The sequence below is a fragment of the Colobus angolensis genome, unplaced genomic scaffold (genome assembly GCF_000951035.1).
Source record: "Colobus angolensis palliatus isolate OR3802 unplaced genomic scaffold, Cang.pa_1.0 Scaffold190, whole genome shotgun sequence".
Classification (NCBI taxonomy): Eukaryota; Metazoa; Chordata; class Mammalia; order Primates; family Cercopithecidae; genus Colobus; species Colobus angolensis.
The window spans coordinates 6,332,265-6,351,041 of record NW_012115044.1 but is presented as its reverse complement, the minus strand read 5'-3'; the positions used below and the strand labels follow the sequence as shown (position 1 = coordinate 6,351,041).

Sequence of the window (18,777 nt, the reverse complement as noted above, 5' to 3'; positions counted from 1 at the left end):
AACATTGTTTTATATGTTTTGTCTTTTTTTTTTTTTCAGATGCTTCAGATGGAATGGTAAATCTGTTTCCTGCTACTTCTTCATGGCCAGAAAGGGAAGTCTAGTCATTGCTTTTTCTCCTTGAGAATTAATATTTTCTCTCTTTTTCATTTCAGCCTTTTATTTTGAAGAGTTTCAAGTCTTTGAAAAGTTGTAAAAATTATCAAGGAATACCTGTATGCATTTTCTCTAGATTCACCAATCATTAACATTTTTCTGTTTGTGTGTGCTCTGTCTCTATCCCTCTCCTCCCCATCTCTCTTTCTCTTTTTCACACACATTAGCTAAATCATTTGAGAGTAAATTACAGACATTATGATACTTCATCATTAAATAACTCTTAAGAACAAAGAAATTTTCCTATATAACCACAATATAATGATAAATTTCAGGAAATGTAACATCGATAGAATATTATCTAATATATGTTCTGCTTTGATTGTCTATTGCTGTGTATCAGATGATCTCAAAACTTAGAGGATTAAAACCACTTACTATTCCCATATCACGATTCCACAGGTCAGGGGAATTCAGATATGGCACACTGGGGAGGGCTCATCTCCGCTATATGATGTCTTCAACCTTAGCTGTGGTGACTCAGTGGCTGGGGGCTGGAATAGCTGGGAGGTGGCTGGGTATCTGTTTTTTTTCCCCCCTACATAGCTTCTCCCGCTGGCTAGTTTGGGCTTTCCATAGCGCGGCACCTTCAGGATAGCGGAACTTCCAACCTGGCGGCTCAAGGTTCCAAGCATGAGTGCCTCTAGGGTCACTAATAATACAAATCGGCGTCCCACACAAGGTGATGCTCTGAGGACATAACATTATCTTTATCATATTCTTGCCCAAAATACGTAATTGGTATTTCATCATGAGAAACAATCAGCTGAGTCAAAATTAGGAAACATTCTATGAAACACCTGGCCTGTATACTTTAAACATGTCAGTGTCATTAAAGACGAGGAAAATTACAAACTGTTTCAGATTAAAGGAGACTATATCTATGTGCTAGTGTGTTGGCATTACAAAATACCACAGACTGGGTGGGTGGCTTAAACAACAGATATTTGTTTTCTGACAAATTTGGAAGCTGGAAGTCCAAGTTGAAGACAACAGGTTTGGTTTCTTCCGTCCTCTTTCCTCCACTTGCAGGCAGCCACCCTCTTGCTGAGGTCCTCACACAGCCATGTGGTCATCCGTCTGTGTCATCTGCGTCCTAATCTCCTCTTCTTATAGAGACACCAGTCATACTGGATTAAGGCTCATATTTATGACCTGATTTTAACTTAATTACCTTTCTAAAGACCCTGTCTTAAAATATAGTCACATTCTGAGGTACTAGGTGTTAGTTAGAGTTTCAGCATGAATTGTGGGGGCTGGGAACAGTGGATGAGGGACACAAGTCAGAATTCAGCCCATAGCAGGGACTAAAGGGACTTCTTTATGTGTGGTCCTGCATTGGAAATACAGTTGCTATAAAGTATATCATCAAGAAAATTGGAAATGAATATGTATAGTATGGTAGATTAAAAATGGCATCGCTTTTTTGGCATTCCTTTCACTCAGGAATGGGGGCATATTTCCCCTCCTTTTAAATCTTGGCTGATCTGTGACTGCTTTGACAAATGGAGTAGAGTGGAAGTAAAGCTATGCCAATTTTGAGCCCAGCCTTTACAAGGCTGATTCTGCTTCCTCCTTCACTATACATTTGTCAAAGCAGTCACAGACTACCAGCCAAGATTTAAAGGGAAGGGAAATATGTCCCCATTCCTCAGTGAGAGGAATGTTAAATAATTTGAGATTGTTTTTAATCTACCACACTGTACGTAGTTATTTCCAATTCTCAGTGATGTACTTTATGGTAACTTTTTCGAAATCCAAGACCATATATCAAATTTAGATGTAAAATCTACTTAGTCTCCTGTAATCTGAAACTGTTCCTCATGTTTCCATGTCTTTTATGACACTAACACTTTTGAAGTGTATGGGTTAGTTGTTTCATAGAATGTTCCTTGATTTGAGCGTGTCTGTTTCTGTTGGAACCGAACTCTCGATTCCCTCCTGGGCAGGGGTCGTCGCGAAGGATCACCGACACGAGGTTCACAGCAGAGAGTTATTTATTACTAGCGCACTAGGGTCCCAAGCTCTAAGTTGGTCCTGGGACCCCGACTGCTTGTTACAGGCTGTTTATATAGGCTAACACAAGTTCAAACACAGCTTATGGCGCGAAATTCAAACAAAGCTTAAGGCGTAAAATGATTGGGTCTAGCTATAGCCTGAGCAAGGGGTCTTGGTTTAATTGGTTAGAGCAGGACCTTATGAGGTTCTTTCCTGGAGTTGATGATTCCGGGAACTTCGAGGCAGGGTGAGACCCCTGGAATTGGCAGGGTGGGACCTCATGAGGTTGTTTCCCGGAATTGGCAGGGTGGGACCCTATCAGGGTGGGACACTATCGAGGCAGGGTGGGACCCTATCTAGGCAGGGTGGGACCCTATCTAGGGCCACCTGGTGCTAACTTTTTAGGTTTTGTAAGGCCTACTAGTTTCATTTCCTCATTACAGGTATGCATTTTTGGTGGGAGTACAATAACATAATGTTAGGTCCTCAAAGTATCATCTCATGTGTGATGTGATGTCAATTTCTACTATTGGTGAAATTAACTTTAGTGCTTGGTTAAGGTGGTATCTGCCAGTTTTCTCTGAAGGAAAGGTCTCTGTTTCCCTTTGTAATTGGTAAGTAATCTCTAGGGAAATTTTTTTTTCTTCAAAAATTTCAAAAAAAAGCTCTTCTCTATTCTGTGTCAGGCACTTCCAATATCTGTTGTCTGTTAAATTAAATTTGGCCTTGAGGCTGTCTTCATATTTTCAATCTTTTTGGAAAATGAAAAGAGAAAGCTCGTTTTAAAAAAGAAAAGAACAACAAAAACAAAAACATATTTTGAGTCCTTGCATAACAAACTGAAGCCTAATTTAGTTTGCAGACAAACTGAGATCTAACTTAGAAGCACATTTTTCATATAAGATAGCTGGGTCTCAGCCAATCACAAGCAGCTGAGCTTCAGACAATCACAGGCTGCCAACTGTTCAGACCATGTCCAAATAAGGCAAGTGTCTAGCTGTAACCAATCAAGCTATTTCTGAACTTTACTTCCTTGTTCTGTCTATAAATACTCACTGCCCCCCTTGCAGAGTGGAGCTCTCTGAACCTTTTCTGGTCTTGAGTGCTGCCTGATTCATAAATTGTTCTTTTCTCAAACTGTTAAATTTAGTTTGTCAAAAGATTTTATTTGAACAGATCTGGTGTTGTTAAGGGAGGAGACCACCCCTCATATTGTCTTATGCCCAATTTCTGCCTCCAAAGAAAGAAGAAATAAAAACTAAAAGGCAGAAATGAAATCCACAGGCAGACAGCCTGGTGCTGCACCCTGGGCCTGGTAGGTAAAGATCGACCCCTGACCTAACTGGTTATGTTATCTATAGATTCCAGACATTGTATGGAAAAGCATTGTGAAAATCCCTGTCTTGTTCTGCTCCGTTCTGATTACTGGTGCACGCAGCCCCCAGTCACGTACCCCTGCTTGCTCAATCAATCATGACCCTCTCACACGGAACCCCTTAGAATTGTAAGTCCTTAAAAGGGACAGGAATTGCTCACTCAGGGAGCTAAGTTTTTGAGACGTGAGTCTTGCTGACGCTCCCGGCCGAAAAAGCCCTTCCTTCTTTAACTCAGTGTCTGAGGGGTTTTGTCTGCAGCTTGTCCTGCTACATTGTAAGTGAGATCCAAAGGTGCCCTCCTGATGATGACCTTTAGGAGCAAGGAGCAAACAGTTGTAGGTATCTTCCTAAACCCCTTGTGCTCACTGCTTCTCACTGCACATTTGGAGATTGTCATCAGTAAGTCCCCTTTGAATATGAGCTCCATAACTTGTGTTGTGATCCCTGAGTTTATTTGAGCATCTTAAATCCAGACTGGGTTCACAAGTTGGACTGGGTTTTGTGTCAGATTGGACTCAACCAGAACTGGACTGGGTTCAGTAAAAGGCATCTGGTAGGTAAGGTTACAAGAAGATCTGCAATAATGGGTTCATTTGAATCCAAGGCATCTGGGGCTTCTCCATTTTGAAACCTGTGCTTTTCTAGAGAAATGAGTCAACCTTGTCTCAAGTAATTTAGAATTGTACATTGACTGACTTAACTCTGATTGCACTTCTCTCTACCTTTCTCTTTATTTCCCTCAGCATACTCTGAACCATCTAAACTTTTCACTCAGTTAACTTCTCATTCCAAAGGAAAAAAGAAAGCTAGAAAGATGCCTTATAAATTTAGGTCCTCAGATCAGCCATGTCTACTGCTTTAACCACCTTTAGCCCTTGTTCAAAATCTTGAGTTCTGAGCAATATTGAAATATTTCTCTCAAAGGAAAACTCCCAGAAATTTGCTAAGAAATTTAGAATTCTAACTGGAGCATCTCATCCAGGACTCCTTGATCTTTACTAATTAATACACATGACATGGGGACCATGTCCCCATAAATGGAGGGCTGAGGCCAAATGAGAAGTACCCAAGGAAGATATCAAAGATTCAATTCCTGTTTCTTAGGGATGGACCAAAGAAACTAGGAAAATAGCAGATGATATCTTAGAATTCATCCCTAAAGCATTTTCTGAAAAACAAAACAAAAATAAAAACAAAAAAATACAAAAACTGACCTATCTGTTATTGAATCTTACAAAGAGGAGAAAAGAATGAACCAATCTGACTCAGTAATCTAGTTGGAAAACAGAAGCTGAGAAGCTGCCTATCTAGCTGGATTGGTCTCCAAAATACTCATTCTGGCATTCAGCTGGTTATTCTGAGACTCTTTTGTAAGATAAATTTACATCTATAAAAGAAATTTCAGTTTTTAAGTTTGTCTCTCTTTCTGCACCAGGAGAAAGAGGACTGAATCATCAGAAACTCTTTTAATGGGGAAGGAATCTGGTTTAAATGTACACAACAAGCCTTACCTTTGTTTAAGGTACTTTTCACCTTTCTTTGTTTTGGAAAATGATGGTTTTCAGCCTGAAGCATGTGCCTTTGAGATGTCAATTTTCTTTTCTTTTCTTTTTTTTTGAGGCCGAGTCTTGCTCTTGTTGCCTAGGCTGCAGCCCAATGGCATGATCTCGGCTCCCTGCAACCTCTGTCTCCCAGGTTCAAGCGATTCTCCTGCCTCAGCCTCCTGAGTAGCTGGGATTATAGGTGCCTGGCACCATGCCTGGCTAATTTTTGTATTTTTAATAGAGACGGGGTTTTGCCATGTTGGCCAGGCTGGTCTCAAACTCCTGACCTTGTGATCTGCCTGCCTTGGCCTCCCAAAGTGCTGGGATTACAGGTATGAGCCACTGCGCGTGGCCGAGATGACAATTTTCTACCTCATCTTACCTGAGAGCCCTCCCTTTGAAAATGCAAATTTAGGAGAGATGACTCTGGGGAAAGAAGAAAAAGCAAAATAAGAAAAAAGGGAAATCTGAAAATTACTGAATAAAAAAATGTTAGAAGTCTTTTTTCCTCTCACAAATATTAGTAAAAAGTTTTCGCCGTTGATGTGGATAATCTTGCTCCATTGGCTGGAAACATAGTTTTTTGTGATCTAAATATTCTTTTATAAACTAGTGAGTTTTGTATTGCTATACCTGACACATGGCTAAAATTTCAGGAAAAAACCTGTCAGATCTGCTTCTGCCTATATGTTCATGTAAGTCTTTATATGTATGTATGTGTAATATTTTTCTACCTCCAGATGGTATTGCTACAAATGATTCATTATTAAAGTTATTAAATTTTATAAATGTATCACATTTATTAATTAAATTAGTTTAAGAAACAATATTATTAAATTAATTATAATTTAATTTGCTTAAATAATAATAATAAGCACCAATATAAATTAAGTATTCCTAAAACTCTTAGAAGTATAGGAACTAACCCAGATGTTTAAGAATGTAGAACTTTGAGTTCAATCTACGAACAAATGTCCAAATGGAAATTCAGTGTCCATTACTCCATATATATCAAGCACAGCAGTAAAACAAACAAACAAAATCACATATTTAACTTTTAGGTTCTTGCCTTTGTGATGACTGCCTAACATACATGTACTAACAGGGAAATAACTCAATGATGGCTAGCTTTGTTTTAATAGACATATTTTAAAGTCTTTTAGGTAACTTACACTTAATGGAGTTTTGCTAGGCTAAGTAATGGATATTTATTGAATATTTAGATCATTTCAAATAAGATAAAATGCTGAAATTCTAATTGCTAAATATAGGCTTAACTTTATATGTTTTTGGCATCTTGTTTTAGTATGGTTATAGAGAAGTTAAATATATTTGAATTTGTTAGTAGACATGAACAATTATACTATGAAGAAGCACATTTCTAAAAGTTATAAAATAGTGTTACAGAATGCTTGCTCACAATTACTAAGGATTAAAATTCTAATTAATATGTGTAATGAAAACTAGAAATCACAAGGGAAGCAATTCTGTATGCAAATATAGAAAAAACAAAACGTATTTTTGATAAGGAAAGTTCTAAGGCATGAAAGTGTGTTTTCTGTTAAAGGAAAAAGGAGTAATTAATTCTGTACTGAAGTAGAATGACTGCTTGTTCCAGCATGAGAGAAAAAAATGGAAGGGAAAAAACCTGATTAAAAAAAGGTCAGAGAAATAAATCTTTTTTTTTTTTTTTTGAGACGGAGTCTTGCTCTGCCGCCCAGGCTGGAGTGCAGTGGCCGGCTCTCAGCTCACTGCAAGCTCCGCCTCCCGGGTTCACGCCATTCTCCTGTCTCAGCCTCCCAGGTAGCTGGGACTACAGGCGCCCGCCTCATCGCCCGGCTAGTTTTTTGTATTTTTTTTTAGTAGAGACGGGGTTTCACCATATTAGCCAGGATGGTCTCGATCTCCTGACCTCGTGATCCGCCCGTCTCGGCCTCCCAAAGTGCTGGGATTACAGGCTTGAGCCACCGCGCCCGGCCAATAAATCTTATCTGTCTTTCATAGCTGGCTGAGATTGGATGAATTTATTTAAAAGACTGTACTAAAATTAGCTTTAGCATTTATAGTACACTGATGCAAAACTATAATTTAGTATTCTTGATTAAAATCACATTTTTCTGGAGTATTATTAGTCTGATAATATAAAGATATTTTTACCTGTTAAGTAATCGGTTTAGGAAACAAAGACTTGGGTTTTATCAAGATAATTTCTTGTGCCTCATGTTATCTTTTATTAGGTCTTCAATTACTTAAGAAAAGTGAGCCTTCTCAGTATTAGAGATAAGGTTTTTGTTTGTTTCATTTTGTTTTACAACTATGTAACTTTCTGCATTTTGCTTTTAAAATATTTTGTCACTATGATATTGCTTTACAGTAACTTGTGATCTTTTAAAATTATTTTAAACCTTCTGACATTTTTGACAACTTTTCAATATCATATTCTAAATTAAGTTTTTTAAACCTTGAACTAACTCTAGAATGTTCTAGTGGGCATCTTGAATGTCTTAAAAGAATTGTTTCCCTCCTTATAAAACAAAATATTAAACTAATTAGGATTATATATTAAGTTATATAGGAAGCATTTTCTTTTACTTTATTTATGTTTTAGATTTTTAGAGATGTGGTCTTGCTTTGTTGCCCAGGCTGGTCTCAAACTCCTGGCTTCAAGTGACCCTCCCCCTTTGGCCTCCCAAAGTGCTAAGATTACTGACATGAACCATGGTGCTCAGCTATGAAGCATTTTCAAATAAGAAATGATGCTAAGCCTTCACTGAGTTATATTTATATGGATGTGTTATTAATATGTATTCCAGAAGTTGTATGAAATTCCTAGAAATCTGATAGTCTTAATATAATATTCTAGTTACAATCCAGTCACGATTCTAGTTATTATCTTAAAATATTGCGTGCTGCTGAAATAACCAAAGTTCCTTGTCAATTGTGTCGTTGTTATGATGAACTCTCAGCAAATCTTTAACATGGCCATTTTAAGTGTTGTGATTCACAGACAGTTAATTGCTTTACTCTTGTACTTCCCTAAAAGTTGTTGCAGGCAACTACAGTATAAACATAAAGTATTTTATCTTTTAGAAGATTCATGGAAGAGACTCTGACAAGTACAGCTTTCTGATAACTTTAATATCATACCACTGGACTAAGAATTTCCATAAGTCTAATGAGGAAAATGATTGGTTCATAAAACTGCTAACCCAACATCAAGCAGAACAAGAATTAACTGAAACCAAAGAAATGCTTTGCCAGATTTTCACGCTAAGTGAGCTAGTATCAAAATTGTTAAGGTATGTGAGATGGTTTGACTGTGTCCCCACCCAAATCTCAGTTTGAATTGTTGTTCCCGTAATCCCCATGTGTCATGGGAGGGACCCAGTAGGAAGTAATTTAATCATGGGGGCAGTTACCCTCATGCTGTCCTGGCGATAGTGAGTGAGTTCTCATGAGATCTGATGGTTTTATAAGGTGCTTCCCCCGCTTCTGCTTGGCACTTCTCCTTGCTGCTGCCATGTGAAGAAGGATGTGTCTGCTTCCCCTTCTGCCATGATTGTAAGTTTCCTGAGGCCTTCCCAGCCATGCTGAACTGTGAGTCAATTAAACTTCTTTCCTTTATAAGTTACTGAGTCTCGAGTATGTCTTTATTAACTGCGTGAGAATGGACTAATACAATATGCAATTTGAATAAATTTGAGTAAAGATTGATCTGACTCAAGTTACATTCATTAAGCTATTTAACAAACAGTGCTATGCACTAAATTAGCGAAACAAAACTGTTATTTATTTTAATTTTATTTCAATAGTTTTGGGGGAACAGGTGGTTTTTGGTTATATGGATAAGTGATTTAGTGGTGACTTCTGAGATTTTGGTGCACCCAACACCCAGGCAGTGTATCTGTACCCAATATGTAGTCTTTTGTCCCTCACCCCCTTTCAGCCTTCCCACCAAGTTCCCGAAGTCCATTATATCACTCTTATGCCTTTGTATCCTCATAGCTTAGCTCCCACTTATAAGCAAGAACATATGATAATAGGCTTTCCACTCCTGAGTTACTTCAATTAAAATAATGTCCTCCCATTCCATCCAAGTTGCTGCAAAGCCCATTATTATGTTCCATTTTATGTCTGAGTAGTATTCTGTGGTATATATATACTACATGTTCTTTATCCACTTATTGGTTGATGGGCATTTAGGTTGGTTCCATAGTTTTGCAACTGTGAATTGTGCTGCTATAAACATGCGTGTACATATGTCTTTTCCATGTAATGACATTTTTTCCTTAGGGTAAATACCCAGTAGTGGGATTGCTGGATCAAATGGTAGTTCTACTTTTAGTTCTTTAAGGCATCTCCATACTGTTTTCCATAGCAATTGTACTAGTTTACACTCCGACCAGCAGTATAAAAGTGTTCCATTTTCACCACATCCATGCCAACATCTATTATTTTTTGATTATGGCCATTCTAGAAGGAGTAAGGTGGTAGGTATCTCATTGTGGTTTTTATTTGCATTTACTTGATAATTAGTGATGCTGAGCATTTTTTCATATGTTTATTGGCTGTTTGTATATCTTCTTTTGATAATTGTCTTTTCATGTCCTTAGCTCCTTTTGATGGAATTATTTTTTCCTTGCCGATTTGTTTGAGTTCCTTATAGATTCTGGATATTAGTGCTTTGCCAGATCCATAGTTTGCAAATACTTTCTCCCACTCTGTAGGTTATCTGTTTACTCTGCCAACTATTTCTTTTGCTGTGCAGAAGCTTTTTAGTTTAATTAGGCCCATTTATTTATTTCTGTTTTTGTTGCATTTGCTTTTGGGTTCTTAGTCATGAAGTCTTTGCTGAAGCCAATGTCTAGAAGAGTTTCTCTAATGTTATCTTCTAGAATTCTTATGGTTTCTGGCCTTAGATTTAAGTCTTTTATTGATCTTCAGTTGATTTTTATATAAGGTGAGAGATGAAGATCCAGTTTCATTATTCTAATGTGGCTTGCCAGTTATCCCAGCACTGTTTATTGAATATGGTGTCCTTTCCCTGCCTTATGTTTTTGTATGCTTTGTGAAAAGCTAGTTGGCTGTAAGTATTTGGCTTTATTTCTCAGTTCTCTATACTGTTCCATTGGTCTGTGTGCCTATTTTTATACCAGTACCATGCTGTTTTGGTAACCATAGCCTTGTAGTATACTTTGAAGTTGGGTAATGTGATGCTTCCAGATTTGTTCTCTTTGCTTAGTATCGCTTTGGCTATGAGGGCTCCTTTTTGGTCCCATGTGAATTTTAGTATTGTTTGTTCTAGTTCTGTGAAGAATGATAATGGTATTTTGATGGGAATTGCAGGGAATCTGTAGATTTCTTTAGGCCATATGGTCATTTTCACCATATTGATTCTACCTATCCATGATCATGAGATGTGTTTCCATTTGTTTGTGTTGTCGATGATTTCTTTCAGCAGTGTTTTGTATTTTTACTTGTAGAGATCTTTCACCTCCTTGGTTAAGTATATTCCTACATATTTTATTTTATTATTTGCAGCTGTTGTAAAATGGATTGAGTTCTTAATTTGATTCTCAGCTTGGTCATTGTTGGTGTATAGCAGTGCTACTGACTTTTGTACATTGATTTTGTATCCTGAAACTTTGCTGGATTCATTAATGAGATCTAGGAGCTTTTTGGATGAGTCTTTAGGGTTTTCTAGGTATACAATCATATCACTTGCAAACAGTGACAGTTTGACTTCCTGTTTACTGATTTAGAGGCCCTTTATTTCTTTCTTTTGTCTGATGGTTCTGGCTAGGACTTACAGTACTATGTTGAATAGAAGTGGTGAAAATGGGCATCCTTGTTTTGTTCCAGTTCTCAGGGGGAATGCTTTCAATTTTTTTTCCCATTCAGCATAATGTTGGCTGTGGGTTTGTCATAGATAGCTTTTATTACATTGAGGTATGTCCCTTGTATGCCCATTTTGCTGAGGGTTTTAATCATAAAGGGATGCTAGATTTTGTCAAATGCTTTTTCAGAGTCTATTGAGATGGTCATACGATTTTTGTTTTTAATTCTATTCATGGGTATACCACATTTATCGACTTGCATATGTTGAACTAACCCTGTATCCCTGGTATAAAATGTGGATCATAGTGGATTATCTTTTTGACATGCTGTTGCATTTGATGAGTTAGTATTTTGTTGAGGATTTTTGCATCTATGTTCATCAGTGATGTCGGTCTGTAGCTTTCTATTTTTGCTATGCCCTTTCCTGATTTTGATCCTAGGGTAATACTGGATTCATAGGATGATATAGGGAGGATTCCCTCTTTCTCTAGCTTTTGGAATAGTTTCAGTAGTGGTGCCAATTCTTCTTTGAGTGTGTGAATCAGCTGTGAATCCATCTGGTCCTGGACTTTTTTTGTTGGCAATTTTTAAATTACTGTTTCAGTCGTTTCAATCTCACTACTTGTTATTGGTCTGCTCAGAGTTTTTATTTCTTTCTGTTTTAATCTAGGACGGTGTATATTTCTAGGAATTTATCCATCTCCTTTAGGTTTTCTAGTTTGTGCACATAAAGGTGTTCATGGTGTTTACAATAGCTTTGAGTGATCTTTGGATTTCTGTGGTATCAGCTGTAATATCTCCCATTTCATTTCTAATTGAGCTTATTTGAATTTTCTTTCTTCTTTTCTTGGTTAATCTCACTAATGGTCTATCAATTTTGTTTATTATTTCAAATAACCAGGTTTTTGTTTTATTTATCTTTTGTATTTTTGTTGTTGTTTCAATTTCATTTGTTCTCCTCTGATCATTGTTATTTATTTTCTTTTGCTGGATTTGGGTTTAGTTTGTTCTTGTTTCTTTAGTTCCTTGAGGTGTGATATTAGGTTGTTTATTTGTGCTCTTTCAGCCTTTTCGATGTAGGTATTTAATGCTATGAACTTTCCTCTTAACACCACTTTTGCTGTATCCCAGAGGTTTGGATAAATTATGTCAGTACTATCATTCTGTTCAAATAATTTTTAAATTCTTATCTTGATTTCATTGTTACCCAAAGATCATTCAAGAACAGGTTATTTAATTTCCAGGTGGTTGTATAGTTTTGGGGTATCCTTTTGGAGTTAATTTCCAGTTTTATTCCATTATGGTCTGTGGATATGCTTGACATGATTTCAGTTTTCCTAAATTTATTGAGACTTGTTTCATGGCCTATCATATGGACTGTCTTGGAGAATATTCTATGAGCTGATGAGAAAAAGGTATTGCATATTCTGGAGTTGTTGGGCAGAATGTTCTGTAAATATCTGTTAAGTTCATTTGTTCTAGAGTATAGTTTAACTCCATTGTTTCTTTGTTGAATTTCTGTCTTGATGACCTGTCTAGTGCTGTCAGTGGAGTATTGAAGTCCCCCATTATTACTGTGTTACTGTCTATCCCATTTCTTAGGTCTAGTAGTCATTGTTTTATAAATTTGGGAGCTCCAGTGTCAGGTGCATATATATTTAGAATTGTAATATCTTCCTGTTGGACTAATTCTTTTATTGTTATATAACGTCCTTCTTTGCCTATTTTTACTGCTGTTGCTTTGAAATCTGTTTTGTCTGATATAAGAATAGCTAGTCCTGCTTGCTTTTGATTTCCATTTGTGTGAAATATCTTTTTCCACCCTTTTACCTTAAGTTTATGTGAGTCCTTATGTGTTAAGTGAGTCTCCTGTAAACAGTAGATACTTGGTTGGTGGATTTTTATCCATTTTGCCATGCTGTATCTTTTAAGTGGAGCATTTAGGCCATTACATTCAACGTTAGTATTCAGATGTGAGGTACTGCTCTATTCATCATTTTAGCTGTTGCCTAAATACCTTTTTTTAATTGTCTTATTGCGTTATAGTCCTTGTGAGCTCTATGCTTTAAGGAGGTTCTATATTGGTGTATTTAAACATTGTATTTTAAGATTAAAACTCCTTTTTAGCATTTCTCGTAGTGCTGGTTTGGTAATGGCAAATTCTCTCAGCATTTGTCTGAAAAAAACTTTATCTGTGTTTCATTGATTAAGCTTAGTTTTGTTGGATACAAAATTCTTGGTAGATAATTATTTTCTTTAAGGAGGCTAAAGATAGGACCCCAGTACTCTCTAGCTTCTCAGGTTTCTTTTGAGAAATCTGCTGTTAATCGATAGGTTTTCCTTTATAGGTTACCCCATGCTTTTGTATCACAGATTTTTTTTTTTTTTTTCCGAGATAGTGTTTCACTCTTGTTGCCCAGGCTGGAGTGCAATGGCATAATTTCAGTTCACTGCAACCTCTGCCTCCCACATTCAAGCAATTCTCCTGCCTCAGCCTCCCAAGCAGCTGGAATTACAGGCATGCACCACCATGCCCAGCTAATTTTGTATTTTTAGTAGAGACGGGGTTTCACCATGTTGACCAGGCTGGTCTCAAACTCCTGACCTCAGGTGGTCCTCCCGCCTTGGCCTCCCAAAGTTCTGGGATTACAGATGTGCACCACCATACCCGGCCAGTCTCACAGCTTTTAAGATTCTTTTCTTTGTCTTGATTTTAGATAACCTGATGACTATGTGCCTTGGTGGTGGTCTTTTTGCAGTGAATTTCCCAGGAGTACTTTGAGCTTCTTGTATTTGGATGTCTAGATATCTAGCAAGGCCTTTGAAGTTTTCCTCAATTATCCCCTCAAATAAGATTTCCAAACTTTTAGATTTCTCTTCCTCAGGAATAACAATTATTCTTAGCTTCGGCCATTTAATATAATCCCATATTTTTTGAAGGCTTTGTTCAGTTTTTAAAATTCTTTTTTGTTTTATTTTTTGTCTGATTGGATTAATTTGAAAGCTTTGTCTTTGAGCTCTAAAGTTCTTTCTTCTACTTGTTCTAGTCTATTGTTGAAACTTTCCCCTGTATTTTGTATTTCTCTAAGTGTGTCTTTCATTTCCAGGAGTTGTGATTGCTTTTTCATTATGATATCTATTTCTCTGAAAAATTTTTCATTCATATCCTATATTGTTTTTTACATTTCTTTAAGTTGGTTTTCATCTTTCTCTGGCTTCTCCTTGAGTGGCTTAATTATCAACCCTCTGAATTCTTTATCAGCAATTCAGAGATTTTTTGTTTGTTTGGATCCATTGTTGGGGAGCTAGTGTGATATTTTGGGGGTATTACAGAACCCTGTTTTGTCATATTATCAGAATTACTTTTCTGGTTTCTTTTGGTAGACTATTTCTTCGAATTGTTCTTGAATTTATTTTTGATTGAATTGTGTTTTTTTAATTTATTTTTTCCCTCTTAAGGATTAGACCTTAATATTTATTTCAGCCTAATTTGATTCTTGGTGCTTGTAGGGGTGAACTCTGTATGAGTTCCTTAGTTACAGAAAGTCTTTGTGTGATGGCTTTCCTGATGCTGGTTGTAGCAATTATGTACTTGGTTTGTGGGCAAGTTCACTGTCTCCTATGAAGCTGGAATGGCAGGGATCTCTTGAAGCTTATCTCATTTTCTTGTGGTCTATATTTATTTGTTTATTTTTTTCCCCAGGATTTCATTTACTGAGTTGATGATTCAGGCTTCAGGCCAATAGGGGAGGTATTCTTGGGTAGGTACTAGTTGTAGCTAAAGCAGGTGAATAGATATAATCCCAATGGTGGGCTCAGGCCCCAGCCTTGATGAGGATAGCTGGGGGAGCTCGCAATTCGATGTCCTGAGGTTTTATCATGGTGAGGAGTAGGAGCTACCTCAGCTCCCCTCTTAGGCCAGCAAGCTATTCACCTCACAGTCTCATTCCTGTCCCATTGTTTCAGCTATTTGGATCAGTCAGGCACCTCTTTTCATCTATAGGAATGTTGATGTTTCAAGTAGGGAGGAATTGTGACCCTGCCTCTTGTGCAGGCTTGAATCTGGGGGGTGCTTCTCCTGTGGGGCTGTGCTAACTCTGGTTTGTTCCAGCAAGGCTGTCTATAGCTGCCTCCATGCTGCATTCCTGTGGAGGAAGCTTCAGCTGTGTCTGCAGTGGAGTGCCAGGGGGAGAAAGGATCCCTTCTCCAAGGCCCTTCATGATCACAGAGGCCACCTGCCTGTTGGGGTATAGGTGCAGACTTTCCCTACTGTACCTAGCACTGCAATTGTGTCTCTGCTGTGAGAAACTTCCCACCAGCAGAAAGATCTGGAACTCATGGGTTGGTTTTCGGATTCTTTTATCCCATGGGGTGATCCCTTGATGTGGTGCTCTCCCTCTTCCCCTAGGAATGGGGCTTCCTGAGAGCCAGACTGAAGTGATTATTACTCCTCTTCTGGGTCTAGCCACCCAGCTAGGCTCTGGGCTGGTGCTGGGAAGTGTCTGCAAAGAGTCCTGTGATGTAATCTGTCTTCAGGTTTCCCAGCATGCATACCAACACCTGTTCTGATGCAGGTGGCAGGGGAGTGATGTAGTCTGTGAGATTTCTTGGTTGTAGATAGGTTCAGTGTGCTGGCTTTCTTGAATGCTGGTTATGCTAGTGGTGAAGTTATCATGTGGACAGACTCAGGACCTCTGGTTAGCCAAGGTGTAGAAAGGAGTGGTGTTAGCTGTTGTTTTCTCCTTCCTGTCAGCAGTGTTATTCTGCCAAGAGTTGCTGTAATGGCCTGAGTTGGTTGACTTCCAGCCAGGAGGGGACACTTGCAAGAGAGCACCAGTTGTAGTAGTAGTAGCGACATTTGAGCTTGGTCTCAGTTTTCTAGGGGAAGTATTCTGGTTTCCCAGGCAATGCGCAGGGCCATAAAGCTCTCAAGAGTTTATGTCTTTTGTGTTAAGCTACAGGGCAGGTAGAGAAATACCATCAGGTAGGGGCAGGGTTGGGCGGGCCTGAGTTCAGATTTTCCGATTTTCCCCGGGCAAGGCCTGCTGTGGCCCCTCTGGGGGATAGGAGGGGTGGTTCTCAGGCCAATGGGGTTATGTTCTAGAGGGGAGTATGGCTCCCTCTGCTGTGCAGTAGAGTTTGCAAGGGGAGTGGGGATTAGCTCAGAGTAAAAGTCCTCATCCAGCTCCCACAGAGTTGGCGAAGCCAGTCTTGCTCCCTTGGTGCCTCACTAACAGCACTGAGTTTAGATTCAGACAGCTGGTGTGCAGAACTCAGACCTGCCCTGGGCCATGAGCTTTCCTGCTGAGAAAGAAAGCATGGCTTTCAGGTCACACCCCTCCCATCTGCCTGCAATGCTGGGTGCCCAGTTTCTGCCCTTGTATCTGCATTAGTTTCCATTTGTCCACCCACCCCCGGATTCTGTTCAACGGTGTTCATGCCCACTTGAAATTACCAAAAAATTCAGTTGGCAGCTTCTTTCACTCTGTGACTCCTTCCTAAGTTTGGTGGCTGCCTTCTCTGAGGGCCCCTGTGAGATATAGTCAGGGATGCCTTCCCTGGCCTCAAGTTGGAGACTGAGAGTGCCTCCAAGGCTCTTCCTGCTGCTGCTTCTACTTTTATATTTTGTGCTTCTCCCTAATCCATCCCAGCTCTAGGTAAGCCTTCTCCCATGATCTGGATTTTCAGATTCCCCAGTAGGAATGTGTGTTCAGAGGCAGGCTCTCCCCTTCTCCTAGACTGATAATTCACAGTTTTTTGCCTGTCTCATAGAGTTTGCTGTGGTGTGTTCCTTCTTTCATAGGATCTGCAAATTCTTTTGGTTTCCTGCTAACTTCCTGCAGTGGTTCTTGGAATAAAAGTTCACAGTGTTAATTGCTGCACACTGTTCTGTCCTTCCAAGTGGGAGAGGCACACTAGCACTACCTACTATCTGCCATCTTAGAACAGACAAACCAAAACATATTTAAAAGGATGTAAATTTATTGCTAAGTGTGGACTCATGGAGGCCCCATATGGCCACCTGGTTCTTCCTGAGTCCTTAAATCTTCCATTATTAAAAACTCTGTACTCCATTACTCATCATGGAGTAGACAAAATCTAGTTCTGGGAAGACCCATATCCTTAATAATAGAATCTCCTGTATCTCCTGCTCTTATAAGCTTTGCTATAACTAAATACTGCAAAGCTTTAATCCATTATACCAAAGTGTATTTTCACCAGCTAAAGGCCTTTTGTGATACACTGAGTACGACCAACCTTTCACAATCTAGAACTCAGAGATTGAGTCTTCTAGAAATAACATACCATCCGAGAAAAACTGCTCTTGTACCCCATTAGCAGAGATTACATCATGTTCTTCTCTTACCACCCACAGTAGAGCTTTAGGGCCTTGAGTCTTGAGTCCATACCTTGCGACTCAAAAGAGCCCTTTCAAACTCTTGGAACTATACACCTATGGAGACCTTAAAGTAGGGAAGTTTCTCCCCAGAAGCAGATGGCATCCTAGACATGGACAGCTTTCTCAAGATCATGGATCAAGACTTCTCTGCTATCATGAATATCTTATCCTTTTTTCTATTTTCCCCTTATTTCCTGCTGGGAAATCCATGGGACCATAATTTACAGATGGCTTTAGCTAAGGCTCATGCTCTAACAAGAAACACCAAAGCAACTGTTGGGTTTCTCGACTGATGCCAAAAAAAAAAAAAAACACTACCCTAGGAAACAATTTTATTAATGTCAGTGCCTCTATGTGTTCCAATGAAAGCCACCCTAAAACCTCAAAAGCAGATTGGAAATCTATCTTTGATTTTGTAGATATCACTGCTACTTGCTTTCCTACACTTACTGAAAGCAATAGCCTAACTTTTCCAATTAATAACCTACCAGCTACCAAATATAGAAAAGCTGAGTGATTCTTGCAAAAGGTATATTATGCTTCCACGCATCACATACTGAAGGCTTGGGGACTATCTATGTGGGTACAAGTAACTTATTGTATAATGTCACTAGATTAAATTCAGTAATGTCCTTTTTCACTAAATGTGGTTATACAATCTTACAGCATGTTACAAAGGGAACACAAACAAGTAAGTTTCACACTAGACCTTCTTCAGGAGCAGTGCTGACCTATTTCACTGACCTATGCTCAGCTGCCACTAGGTGGCCCTCTTTTCCAGCTTCCAAGGGTCTACATTGGGCCTATGTGGCCTCAGTATAGCCTCAGATTTCCTGCTATGAACTTCATGAGCCCAGCACTGGCTCTAGCTATGGTTTGTTCCTTTTTGGGTGGAGTGGATGGGTGGTTCTTGGAGAATCTACTACTTTCCCGTGAGTGCAGTGGGAGGCTGTCTTGGAGAATCTAGCTATCCCGACTGCCTACACAAAGCCTACCATAATTTTTCACTCAAATCTTTAGTATACATGTAATTGTCTTGGCTTTCTGTAATAATACCTTTGAAGAAATAAGGATTTTAAAAAAATTATTCATTTAATATTCTAAGTAGACCTGCAACATGGGAACAATATTATTATTACTTTTGCAGTTGAGAGGGCTGAAATCTTGCGGGGTGATTAAAGCAAGTTTATTAGCCTCTCTAAAGCCTGTTTCCTACTCTGTAAAATGGAAGGGTCCCTATCTCTTTCCTACTGCTTTGTGAGTATTTAAAGGGATGTAATTTGGGAAGCGCCCAGCACCTGGTCTACTACTGGCACAGGGTTTTAAAGCCACCCAGAGGCCGAGGCGTCAACACTCCGTTTCCCTGCCGGTGCTCCTTCCAGCCCCCGGTGTGGTCGATTTGGCAGGGGTGGAGCGCCAGGCGCGTGCAGAGCCGGGCGGACCCGCCCCTCGGGCCGAGGCCCGG

At 39.0% G+C, this 18,777-nt stretch overlaps 1 protein-coding gene across 1 annotated transcript in view; it reads left to right on the top strand.

Moving 5' to 3' along the window:
• Positions 1–6,834: 6,834 nt before the first annotated feature.
• The window catches only part of B4GALT4 (UDP-Gal:betaGlcNAc beta 1,4- galactosyltransferase, polypeptide 4), a 49,516-nt gene continuing 37,573 nt past the window's right edge, over positions 6,835–18,777 (top strand). Inside the window, exon 1 of the mRNA XM_011940618.1 lies at positions 6,835–6,845. The gene's annotated coding sequence lies outside the window, so the exon portion shown is untranslated. The remainder of the gene's footprint in view (positions 6,846–18,777) is intronic.